Source organism: Sinocyclocheilus rhinocerous, unplaced genomic scaffold (genome assembly GCF_001515625.1).
Source record: "Sinocyclocheilus rhinocerous isolate Xijiao unplaced genomic scaffold, SAMN03320098_v1.1 scaffold1364, whole genome shotgun sequence".
Classification (NCBI taxonomy): Eukaryota; Metazoa; Chordata; class Actinopteri; order Cypriniformes; family Cyprinidae; genus Sinocyclocheilus; species Sinocyclocheilus rhinocerous.
Window position 1 is genome coordinate 488015 of NW_015627534.1, and position 13318 is coordinate 501332.

General features: G+C 34.0%; 1 protein-coding gene across 1 annotated transcript in view; it reads right to left on the reverse strand.

The window, feature by feature from the left end:
* Positions 1-12638, reverse strand: part of LOC107728236 (zinc finger protein 618-like) — a 36893-nt gene extending 24255 nt beyond the window's left edge. The window contains exons 1-2 of the mRNA XM_016538342.1: positions 12129-12638; positions 9200-9294 (exon numbers count right to left, since the gene is read on the reverse strand). The gene's annotated coding sequence lies outside the window, so the exon portion shown is untranslated. The remainder of the gene's footprint in view (positions 1-9199; positions 9295-12128) is intronic.
* Positions 12639-13318: the final 680 nt, after the last annotated feature.

Below are 13318 nucleotides of genomic sequence, written 5' to 3' on the forward strand. Positions count from 1 at the left end.
ATTTTTAAATGTACATTATCAAAAGTCAGTATATTTCTTGCATCAAAAGTAAAATAAAGTACAGTGTGGATAGCACCTCTTAATTACAGTTATGTCCATCAGAAGCGGAGCCAGGAGGCATCATTAGTGTGCACAGGTACGTTCTTTCACCGATTCATTTTGCAAACCAGCTCCGAACTGTGGTAACTATGAGCAGAATTTCAACACTATCATCTAATGAGAATGTATTACTCTCAGGCTATTTCAGGAGATGACTGGAAGAGATTAGGCTGCCAGCCCTAGTTTCCTTGAACCAGAACACACTGACTGACACATTCACGTCATGAAAAACACTGGAAAAAAAAATGAAAAAAAATATATATTTTTTGTTTGTATTTTTTTCTTCTTTTTACTATTTTACATTTAAATGGAAGTGGTGAAAACATAAATATCTCCTCTTAAATTTAATCTGAGTGGGCAACTCAAAAAACCCTTTTCAATTTATATGCTAATGATCTCGGAATTAAAATTTAATAACTGGGAGATATTGAAAAGCACAGTTGAATTATACAAAAAATTAATCCTGAAAGAATAGACTAAAATTAGAAATTCAAGGCAGCACGCAGGCCAGCGCTGAGCCCTAAAACACTTATGATTAAATTTTTGATGGAAATCAAAATTGCAAAACAAGCAGGAGATGAAGAGACTGAACCTGCTCCATTGTGATGCTACAAAACTAAAGAGAGATTTCTTGTGTTCTGGATCAGGGCAGATATATATACACACATTTATATAAAACATTCAAATAAATTGTGTTGTGCATTTATTACTTTTTCTATTATTCACTGTCATTTTATTATTTATACATGTATTAATTCGTATTAAGGTTAGTTATCATTTATTATAATATATAAATGCTTCATTTTGAATTATTGCATTCATAATTACATTCCCTGCCTTTTCATTTTGTTGGATGTTCTGTTATTTCCCCCGGGGCTTTAATCGTCCGATACTCTCTCATGTCTAGCAGAGATCAGAGGCCTGAACATTTGCTGCATTGGATGCTGGCTGTTATTTCATGAATTGTATCCCACCTTATAACCTGCGCTGTTATTATTTTACGCACACCAAGACAAAAACTGAGACACTGCAACCACATACACTACAAATGAGAGCTACATTTTCGATTCTTGTGTCATCAAACGTGATTGGAAATAAAAGAACACCAAACAAGTCATAGCAAGTGATTGCTGGTCAATTAAACAGAGAATCACTACTGAAGAAGAATCCCTCAACTAAGCTTCCTCAAGAACACACAAGTGGTGCACATTAGTGCTGAACAACATGTAAAAAATATTTCAGTGATAATCGGCAAAAAAATATCACAATATCCCATAATATCGTCAACCCCCAAAAATAAATGCATGCTCAATGCACATACCAGTGTCTTGATAAAAAAAAAAAAAACCTTCTAGGGTTGCAAAAAGTTAGTAAATTTCCAGTAAATTTCGTAAACATTCCAGAAATTTTTGAAACTTTCCTGGATTTTTTGGAATATTCCAGGGATTTTTGGAAAGTTTCCAGAAATTTACCGGAAATTTTCCACCCCTATATTTCACTTTCAATTTTTGGGAGATTTCATTACCTGAGTTATGAGTTTTCAGATAGGTTTAAATAACAATTTTGTTGTTTTTAAACCACTATAACGTATAATCAACAATGTATTTGCTACTTGGCATGCAAGCTATTTTTTTCGTTTCAGTTCTAGATGTCTCCTTTCCAAAAGGTTGCCAGTTAGAACAAAATAAAACATATTTAAAACATTAATAGTCATGTACAATGCTCCCAATTTATTAACAGATTTGCCAACACTGGAAACTCTGGCGGAGTTTAAAACATTTAAAAATATTCAGAAACAGGTTCTTCTATTACTAACTTTTATTAAGCTGCAGGTCGAAATAAAAGAATACTTGATGTATTTATTTATTTTTTTAAATCAGAGACATCACTGCCTATTCTGAATTTATACAGAATGTAGTTTCACGAGATTAGTCTAAAACATTTAATTGCAGAGTTAACTTACAAAATAAAAGAAACATCAAATCATGAAAAAATATTTGAAAAAAAATATACACACACATTGCTATCTGCCATTACAGCAGTTGGTGCTGAACATTAGCAAACTCTGTACTCTCATTTGTATTTTTTTCTGAATATTGTTGATAATCATTAGCTAACTGACTGGTGATATGGACATTAGGGAACATGCAAGATATCATCACTATATGATATTATCGCTATATTGCGCCACCACAGTGTGCATGCAAAATATCTGAAAGTGTATGGGATTTAGCAAGCACCACTAATAATAAAACGGTGAGGAAATATAGAACAATCATAAATCTGCCCAGAACCGGCCACTCTCCAAAGTATCTGAGCAAAAAGACCCACAATAAAGGAGGCCATCAAGAAGCCCACGGCAACTCGAAAATCACCATGAACCAACCGCATACACACTTCAGAATAACATACGAGAACAGCTCTGTAGACGGGCCTACAAAATGACCAATGTAGAGGACAGAAACATATTCCACAGTAGAGCACTGATTTTGAGTTTGGTTTAGACGTGTAGCGGTATCAAATGAACATATTAAAATAATTGCAGCAAAACAACACAAATGATGAGTCTGAGTTGCTTATAACGTTCATCTGGGAACAATGTGCACCATTCAATCAGATTTATAAGGTAAATAATTTATAAACCGAAGCCAACACAGGAGAATACATCATCTTTCTAAATATGCGAACTGTTCATCGCGACTTCAAAATAAAAGTGTAAACCCTCGCTCTGAGTTTGCATGTTTTGATGTCCAAATGTTCTTGCTCAAGGAATGACAGTGGCTGTAGCATTTCTATCATAAAGAAGTGGCCAAATATTAAAGTGGACATTTGAATTTAATGTTTAGTAAATATTAAAAAGGATTAGATTACGCACGCGGTAAAGTGTAAAAACCATTGTCAGGCTATTGGCGCCCCCTGTAGGCATTTGATATTATACATAATGTACATAAGTTATGATTATATTGTTTTATTACATGTATTTTAACCGTTTTCCCCCCCGATAAAATTACTCGATTAATCGTCAGAATAATCGACCGATTACTCAATTACGAAAATAATCGTTACGGAAAGCCCTAATTTATTCGTTTTAAAATGATCTCTAACTTGGTAAATATGAAAATAAAAATAGTTTGAAATCAAGCATTTAAAGTTTGTTGATTGTGCATGTCTATACATATTTTTATGCTGTCTACAAATGCACACGTGACAAATGTTCATGAAATTAACCCCCGGTTTCACAGACAAGGCTTAAGCCTAGTCCTAGACTAAAATGTAAATCTGAGCGGTTTCAACTGAAAGAAACTTGCACTGACTGATCTTAAAACATGTCAGTGCCTTTGTTTTGTCTTAAGATGCACACCAGTAATGTTTTTTTCTAAAGCATGTTTATAAAAATTACTTATTGTAAAAAAAAGTCCTAATTGAACTATGGCCTAATCCTGGCTTAGGCTAAGCCCTGTCTATGACACCGGGCCTAAATGTTTATTAGATAATGACATATGTTTTTAACTTATATAAAATGCATATTTGCTGAATGCTGACGGTAGATGAGCAAGTATTATAGCATTTGCCTTTATATTACTAATAATAGAACAGCAATTGTTATAATACTTTGCATACTTTTTACTTTCTTTGTTTAACAGCTCTATAATAATTTATTAGATAGAACTGTTAAACAGAGACCGTAAATTATTAAAGATGGAAAATGGGAGCTCTGCGTCATGGCTGTCAAGATAAAGGTCCTGTGTGCTGTCAAAATAAAAGTCTCCCTTCTGACATACCGGACGATGCGAATAATAATTAAAAAAAAAGAATACATATATATATATATATATATATATATCTTAGTCAATCACTAGTTTCAAATATATTAAAATGCAAAGGAATAACTATAAGTGAACAATAATAAGAAATATGAATATTTTCAGATATCGTATCTGGCAGTCCAGATTCAAATGTTTTAATTGTAAAGAAATGTTTGAAAATAAATATTAAGTCGAAGTATTTGGTGGTGTTTGGTGTGTACAGTGCATGTTGAATGCTATGATATCATATTAGTGAATGCTGGCACATGTAGGATGCAGATGTAAATTGACTGAGCCTGCAAAACATATTGCTGCACCAATCAGAAAATTTTAGACATAAGTTAAGACTACATGCTGCAGAAATATACACCACACTTCAAAATAACAGTCATTATATTTAGTTAAATGTTAACACACTTTCAGTATGTCTTTTTTTAAAGCTTGAAAGTACTCAAACTAGTTGAACCTGCAATTTGGCAACAAACAAAAAAAAATAGCTGAAGAAATTCTTTAAATTATCTCATTTTGTATTCCACAGAACTAAGAAAGCCATGGGTATTTTTAAAAATTATAGGTACTATGAAAAGGTTCCCGTGGTGTGAAAGGCCCTATTGTCAGCCTGAGCACAAGCTGTCATTTAAAACAAAATCAGGACATGCCTAATAAAAAGAAATATATCATTTGTACATTTTATATAATTTGTATACCCTGTAAACTGCCGAAACTTATCATGGTACAAGGTATTATTGATACTGTAATCACCGAATTAACAAAACAAGCTGAAAGATCAAAGAACAAACTTTAGTTACTTGTCTGACCACCAAATTGGCCTTTTAAACTAAAAGATCTCAAAACAGCATTTAGGTAAGTGCTATTTAAATAAATACAAAAAAAAAAAAAACATTGGAATTTTAATAAATTTGAATATAAAAGTCACTGTCTTAAATTCAGTTTTTACTCAAAACTGAAGTTTTTGTCATCATTTAATCACCGTCAAGTCATTCCAAACATGTATGCATTTCTTTCTCTTGTCTATTTATTTTTTTTCATCCATACAATGAAACTGTTGTTTTAGACCCCAGAGACTTTCATTGTATGAGCAAAAACAGCTAAAACACATTTAGAAGAATATTCAACATATTCACACAGGTTTGGAACAACATGAGCTTGAGTAATTGACGGCAATTTAATTTTTTTTATTAATTATCCCTTTAAGAAACTGGACACTTAAACTAAATTAATGCAGCACTTAGTCCTAAGGCGAGCTCGGGCTGATAAGAAATTTCCCACGGAGCAGAAGGTTTGGTCTGTATCTGTACTTAGACTCGAGATCATGAAAGCGGGGCCTCACGCTCCTTCAGGCTTTGGGGTTTAAACAGGAGGTGTCAGTGTCGTGAGACAGGTTCGTTTTAAATTCGTTCAGACATTCGGTGCGTGTGACAAGACACTGGAGCAAAGTTACCTTCTGAGGCATTGCAGAATTAGAGTTACCCTTGAATATAACAATATCACAGAGCTGTGGGACACTCATGGGCCAGCACATGACACTGGTCATGTTATGTGCATGCTAGTTATAAACGTATGCCAAATTACTTAATACGTATTATTATCATTATTACTATTATTAAAAATCATATCTTTGTATTGTTATGTATTCGATTTACTGGACTAATGGAAAATTACAATTAAAAATAAAAGACATGGTTACTACATGGTTATATAAATCAAAACTTAAATTTCCAGCAAAATTAACTGGGTCGTTCCATGCCAAATATTGATTGTGATTTTAATTGTTTTGTTTGTTTGTTTTTTTCAAAGAAAGAAAGAAAGAAATACATGCATACATAAATAAATAAATACATAAATACACTCAAAGAAGAAAGCCAAAATATTAAATTAAATGGCATAGTTAAATATTTCCTGAGTAATCAACTACCTTTTTTTTGTTGTTGTTTTTGAGATTTGGAGTCAAGTTACAGCAAGTTAGATGGCAACATTATTATGCCATTTACACAGACATTATCAAACAGTATTTATATATTTACTCATATGTGACCCTGGACCACAAAACCTTTTAAAAGTCTTAAGTGTCAATTTTTCGAAATTGAGATTTGTACATCATCCGAAAGCTGATAAGATTCCCATTGATGTATGGTTTTTGTTATGATAGGACAATATTTGGCCGAGATACAGCTATTTGAAGTCTAGGGTCACATATAGCCACACTGAGATCCCAGCATCTCTGGAACCGAACCATGTAGAGCCTTAAAAATGAAGATACCAAAAGTCAACAGTTGTTAAAGTAAACAGTTTTTTATCCCTCCCCTAATAGACCTACCTATGTCTGTGTAAAAATCAATATTTTTCACATAATGTACATTAATGTTGCTCCTCTATGCCCTGCCTTTCTGAAATGCATAAATTTTTACAAAGCTCATCGGTCTGAAAAGTGAGGTGTGCTCTGATTGGCCAGCTATCCAGTGCGTTGTGATTGGCTGAATACCTCAAGCGTGTGACGGAAATGTTACACCCATTACTATACTGTGATGCCGTGTCCCGGCACGACGAGACAACACCAATAAAACCCATTATAAACGAGGCATTTGTTGCATCCAGTGGGGAACATAAAAACATAAAAACATGTCTGCATTTGTGATCAGAGAAACGACAAACAACAAGCGCATTATGAGAGCACTTTTTTAAAAAACTAAATTTCAATATCGTGATAATACCGAATACCGTGATAAAAGCATTAGCAATTAATCGCAACATGAAAATTTGATACCGGCATATCCCTAGTCACCGCAATTAAATCAGTGTCTATCATGATACAACCTTAATATCAAACCTATATAATGAGTTTGGAGATTTTAGAGAAATGCTTAATAAATGCACTGTAACTAAACCCATTAGATTTTAGCCCCGAATCCTATTTGATTTGCAATTCCTCTCCATAACAACTCCATCTTATCGAGATTTTTGTAGTCGCTGTCGCGTTTGTCATAAAGCCCTTTGTGTTCAGACACCAATGAGACCAGCAGCTCTACATTCATCTTGCCTCGATGCATCTTCTTTGTTTACTTACTTCCTCTTCGTCGTTAGGTATCAATGTATGCTCGGCAAGAACGTTTTGTGCTTGAGCGCCACCAAGTCGTGTTTTACTATCGGCGGTAATCGCGCGCGATAATCGTCCCGTGTGCACAAGCCTAAAAACTAAAAACAATTCAGATGACTAAAATATGAAGAAAACTAAATGGCATTTTAGTCAAAAGACTATGACTAAAACTAAATCAAAATTTGCTGTCAAAATTAACACTGCATCATATCAAATGTTTTTTAAATATATTTTTCAAGTACCATTTACCAATATCATGAGTTATTTATTTATAAATATTACATTTTTGAGTCACACTACATTTACAACCAGAATTAACTTTGCAGTGTCATAAAAAGGACAAATTATCATATTATAATTTTAAGAAACCAATTTGACCTTAACACACACTCATGCATGTCTGCAGTTTTCCTTTCTATGACTATATTTACATTCACAATGTTCTGAAGCATGTGCAAACGTGACCATTATTTTCCTACATTTCCACAAAAGAAATTGTGGCAAATTTGTGCAAATTTTAGCAACCTTGAACCCGACATGAAATCTGAGTGGCCTGATTCTTTGCCACCGAAAGTCCATCACATCATTACACAATGCTGAGGTGATAAAAAGGTATGCAAATGCTGCTATCAAGTCTTAAATAGATTTCTTGCAATAAAGTGTCTTTTTCTTCCCCCACGTTAATTGCACCACATGACTTCAGCTGACAATAGTTTTTCTATTAATATTTGTATTTTGTATTTTTAATATTTTAACAAAACTTCACTGTTTTTTTTTTTCTTAAAATAATGAGGAACATAATAAATAATAATAATAATAATAATAATAATAATAAAATATTATGTGAAACAAAAATGTAAGACTTTCATTTAATGAGGTTTTTCTTCATTAAGATATGAAAACTTTTTTTCGGGTGGAGGGCATATTAAAAATTTATTTTAATTCAGAAACTAAAAACATATAAAATAAAAGTACTCAATCAACTGTATGCGGGTCAAAGACGAAAAAGGGTTTAAGCATAAAAACAATACTGCTTTAAGTTATTGTTGTTTTTCCCAAAAAAAATTTTTTTTTTTAATTAAAAAAAATTCTGTTTCATGTAATTGTATTTTTGTTTTTTTTTCTGAACAAAAAATAAATATCATACATTTTCCCCTGATTTACAGAAGACACCCACTAAAATGTAATTTAGTGAAATAATCTTGTCAGGCATATTTACAACAAAAATCAATTTATGAAATTAAAAGGCTAATTACTTTCACCCCAAATACTAATTAGTTGTTATTTTACATTTTTTAAATGTGCCACTATCCTAGGTTTTGCCCATTTGTCAGTAATCATTTTTTACTCATTTAAAACACAATCAAATTGAATATGCTCACTTATTATTTTATATATTTTAATACGTACACGTCAGAATAAGCATGTTGTTTGAATTTTTACATAAATATTGTGCTACACTGAATGACAATGGAACATTATTTCAAACTAATTTTGACATTTTATTCTTCAAAAACTTATTTGAAACCTTAAATGTAGACACTTTACTTGCATTTAATGTGCTTTCTATGGACATAAAATAACGTTTGTAAATTTCTTTTGATGCAGACATCTTAACATCTTTGACCCATGCATAAATTGCATTTTCTGTATTTTGAATAAACAGTTTTTTCATTTGTAATTTCAAAAGTAATTACAAAATCTGTTATTCACTGATAATCTTTCACTCTACTGAAGTTATGAAATCTCACCTGCACTGAGAAAAAAAAAAAAAAAAAAGTTTGAATGAAGAATGAGATCTGAGAACGGCAGCAGGAAAAGAAAAATGGCTTTAATTTGGGTCTGTTTGTCAAACAAAGCTATACGGCTTCAGAACAGTCAAATATTACAGACAAGTGGTGCAGATGGCTTTAATGATACTTCTATGGCGGTTCTTTTTGCAGCTTCAAAGCTGTAGTCACCAAGTCGTATTGGAAAAGAGTTAAGTGAAGATTCTTCAAAAACTCTTATTTTGTGTTTAACAGGGAAAAAAAAATAGTCAGCAAAAAAAAATAACATCATACAGCTTTGAAACAACAATTTCTATATTTAAGTAAACTATTCCTTAAAGTAAAATGGAAAGGCCAGCCTGCATTGGCTTGAAACATAGATGAAAACGTCCTCAGTGAAGGCAGTTTACCTTGTGGTGCAGAGCTCGCAGGAGTCAACTGCTCTATTCTACTTCCTCTCCTTCCTTGTCTGCTTTTCTTGAATTCAGCCAAACAAGAGTACGATCTGAAAACAAAAGGGTCAATGGGTTAAAAATTAGCCACTTGTTCCAAGTTACATCTTCTGTCATTGAAATGCAGTGGAAAATTACAGACCCTGGACGCCTTGCATGGAAAATCCCTAAATTTATTGCACAAAAGGAGGAAAGGCAGTCTTCTGAAAATTTCCATGAAAATTCTATTCTTAGATTAGAAACAGTTGGAGGGCAGACTGTGGGTTTTTGTTTGAGGAGCAAATCCTGACCAAAACAGGCCTGATTCCACAATATTCAGCTGAATACTACTTCCCGCCAAAGCATTTAGAACTCCAATAAAACCACCGCGTAAAAAGAACATTAAAAATGCAGTATATCTGCTGCTTTGACACCTCCATAGTGATGTTGTTTCCTTAACAAAGCTGAGTCTCTGTGTTTTCAGATTTAAAAGGGAAAAAAAATTATATCACTTTTGGAATTCATGTGGCTCCAAAGTTCTGAGAGCACAATGAAAACATGGGACTTTGTTTTCCCTCTTGTAAACCTAGCTAGCAATAACGTTAAGTTTCATAATAAAAAGTTGTGATTTCTAATAAGCTACAACAAAATCTGAATTTGCAAAAACTTGTGGAGTCCATCTTGTAATTAAAGAAAACGGGAAAATAACAAATACTAAGAAATGCATATACCTTTTCCAATTCAACTTTTCTTAAATCGTTATGCCGATAATATAATTTGTACTGAACTTGGCTGAATTTGGAATTAATTTTGTATTAAATTCTAAAAATGCACAAGTAGCATTTCCTTCTCTTTTGGAGGCCACTGAAAATATATTTAGTTTTTGACATTTGTACATTAAAGGGATAGTTCACCTAAAAATAAAATAATAATGAAAATGCCATTTACTCACTGTCATGTTGTTTCAAACCTGCATGACTTGCTATCTTTTGTGGAACAAAAATGTCTAATTTTATGTCCATACAATAAATGTCAATGGGGTCCAAAGTTGTTTTGGAACATGTTTTGTGCCCCACAGAAAAAGAGTTAGTCATACAGGAATTACATTAGGATGAGTACATGTAGGGTTGGGCGATATAGCTAAAAAAAATTATCAACGATATAATGTTTCATATCGTTCGGTATCGATAATTATTGACATTTTGTATAACCTTTTTTAAAACAAAGAGCAATAGAATTATTAAATTAACCCAATTTATTGGAGAGTACCCAAGAATGTAATCGGCGTTGTTTACGTTAGGGGGGAAAGCGCGCGCATGAACATAATCTGCGTTGTTTACACTTAGTGTAAAGCGTGCTTATGCGTTGTGATACTCTCCAAAATGGCGGAAGACAGTAACTCGGGGAGAAGAATTGTTGAATAAAGTCATCATTTTTGTTTTCTTTGCGCACAAAAAGTATTCTCGTAGCTTCGCAAAATTGAAGTTGAGCCACTGATGTCACATGGACTGTTTTACCGATTGCCCTTGCTACGTTGCTGTCTATGGAGAGTCAGAGAGCTCTCAGATTCCATCAAAAATATCTAAATTTGTGTTCCGAAGATGAACATAGGTCTTATGGGTTTGGAACGACATGAGGGTGAGTAATTAATGACAGAATTTTCATTTTGGGGTGAACTAATCCTTTAATCTACGATGACAGCAGCAACTGTTAATCACCGTCAACACATTTGTACAGGTACTTGAAGTACTGAAAAAAATAATAATAATCTGCTGACACACTTTCTCCCCATTTTTACAAAATATTTGAAAATATTTGAAATGGAGTCTATTAACACAGTTGTTCCATGCAATGCGACTTTGATGTAAATAGCTGTTTGCAGTTCATTGAATAGGAAGCTCCAAATATTCTCACTTTCCTCATGTAGCTAGCAAAATTATTAAGACACCCAACACGTGTGACCAGTACATATTACTGCTCAGCTGCTTTCTGTTAATGACACATGAACAAAATGCCATCTATTCTGCACCCACTGTCAGATCTGACTGATCGTTACAATATTTGCAGTGGAGCTGTGAAAGAAGAAGAAGAAAAAAAATCAATAGTGTGTGAAAGGAAAATGCCAGCTGGTAAGAGTGGCTTGTCGTTTAACAATATTTTGTTTTCTTACGACACTGAGGAAATGTGCTGCGTTTCAAAACAGCTCGACTGATAAAAATATGTAAATATTTAAACGAACACAAAACAGCATGATGAAGTTTGTCTTAAAGGCATAAACGCAAAAGCATCCACAACAAACGAATCTACAAACAGACTAAACCACAGCGGTAATAATTAGTGTCGAATATTAAAAAATGCATCCTCGCAAGCAAAATTCATTGTAATTTCTTAATTTTTTCGAAATATCTACCGACAGATGGCGCTAATTTCCCTGCCAAAACGAAAACGACATTTACATTCTAATTTCATCGAAAATAATGCCGTCTTTCACTAATCACACTTTCGTTACTCTCATCTGCATCGAAGTTCAGTTCATGAAGTTGTTTAGGGAACGACCGAACAGTTCAAGCCAACCTTTCTTTCCAGTCGCCGGAGAAGAGGAAAATTCACAGGAAAATTCAGCAAACATGGCTGCTGCGTGTGCTTTTTGTGTTTTCAGATTGTACCCTACCCCGTCTGATTTCAACTCCACAAATTTCCCTCAAAAGCCTCTGGTCGACCCGAACACATAACCGGCAGAACCGAGCGAGCAATGCAACAATTCACTGCAACACAAACTCGCTGCAAAACTTTATTTCCAAAGCAGCTCCGCAAGAAAATGGAAAAAAAAAATTACAAAAAAATCAACAGATCATGCACTGCACGACACATTCAGATCACATTTGAGAGAACTGGGATGTGATCTTACCGCGCACACAAACATGAGCTCCGGATGATTGCGATCAAAGCGCCCGTCACATTGTAGCATTCGTGAATGAGGAAAGACGCCGGTGCTCCACTTTGTTACCTCCCAAAATGATGCGGGTCATGCGGAGAAATTTTCTGGGAATGAAGAAATCCTCCCCTTCGGATCTCAAAATGACGAAACGAGCGGGTCTTTCCGGGGCTTTTTTCTCTGTCTCTCTTCTAGAAACAGAGCTCCCAAATTTGATTTCAATGAATTTGTCTGTTGTCTTCCTGATATGTCCACGCCACTGGCGGCCGATGCTTCACTACTGGTGAGGTATATTAATGTTGCGGTCTGCCCCACGGACACATTCATCCGCCATCATGCAAGGGCAGGTTCACAATTTGCAAATGCATTAATTTTACACAATGCCTTTATGTGGCTGATATCACGTCAGCTGGCCCATCTTTTGGGTTAGACAAGCAAAATAACTCAACTGTAGGCTTCCATGTAATAACAAATTTGAGCATGCAGAGCAAGTCTTTTTTTTATATAACCAAATTACTTTTTCATCTGCTTGAATGAAGACAACTCTTCTGTTAGACCCGCAATTTACTTGTTTCCCAGTTTGTTGCCTACATTTTAACTACAGTGTTTTGAGCAATTTTAGTAGCCTATGTTTTGTTGCTATAATATTTTACAGAGGGACACAGACATGTTGTGGCAAGTATATACAGGACTTGATTTACAGAACATGAAGATTATATCTGCAGCGCGGCCTATTTTCTTTTTCTTTCAAAAACCATGACAAATTCGACGTGAACATCAAATCAAAGGACTTTTATGTATACTGTGCCGTTTCCATCTTCACTTCTCAAACGGGTCCCGTCTCGTCAGCGCCTCTAGCGGCGAGTCTGCGGATGGTCTGGAAAAAAAAAAAAAGTGTGATTCATGAAATTTGACATGCAAATTCCAATTTTCACAAAGACAAAAATATCACTGTGTTTCTGTGAGTCCTCATATTTAGAAGCTTGCAAATCACATTCTGTAGTAATGATTAGCACCAAAAATGTAGGCTATTCAATTTTTTACTCCTCACCCCAGACTTTTCATTGTGTGTTTTTCTTTTAGACCCATAAAGTATTTAGTTATATAATATAAATATATACACACATATACATACATGCATACATACATACATACATACATAT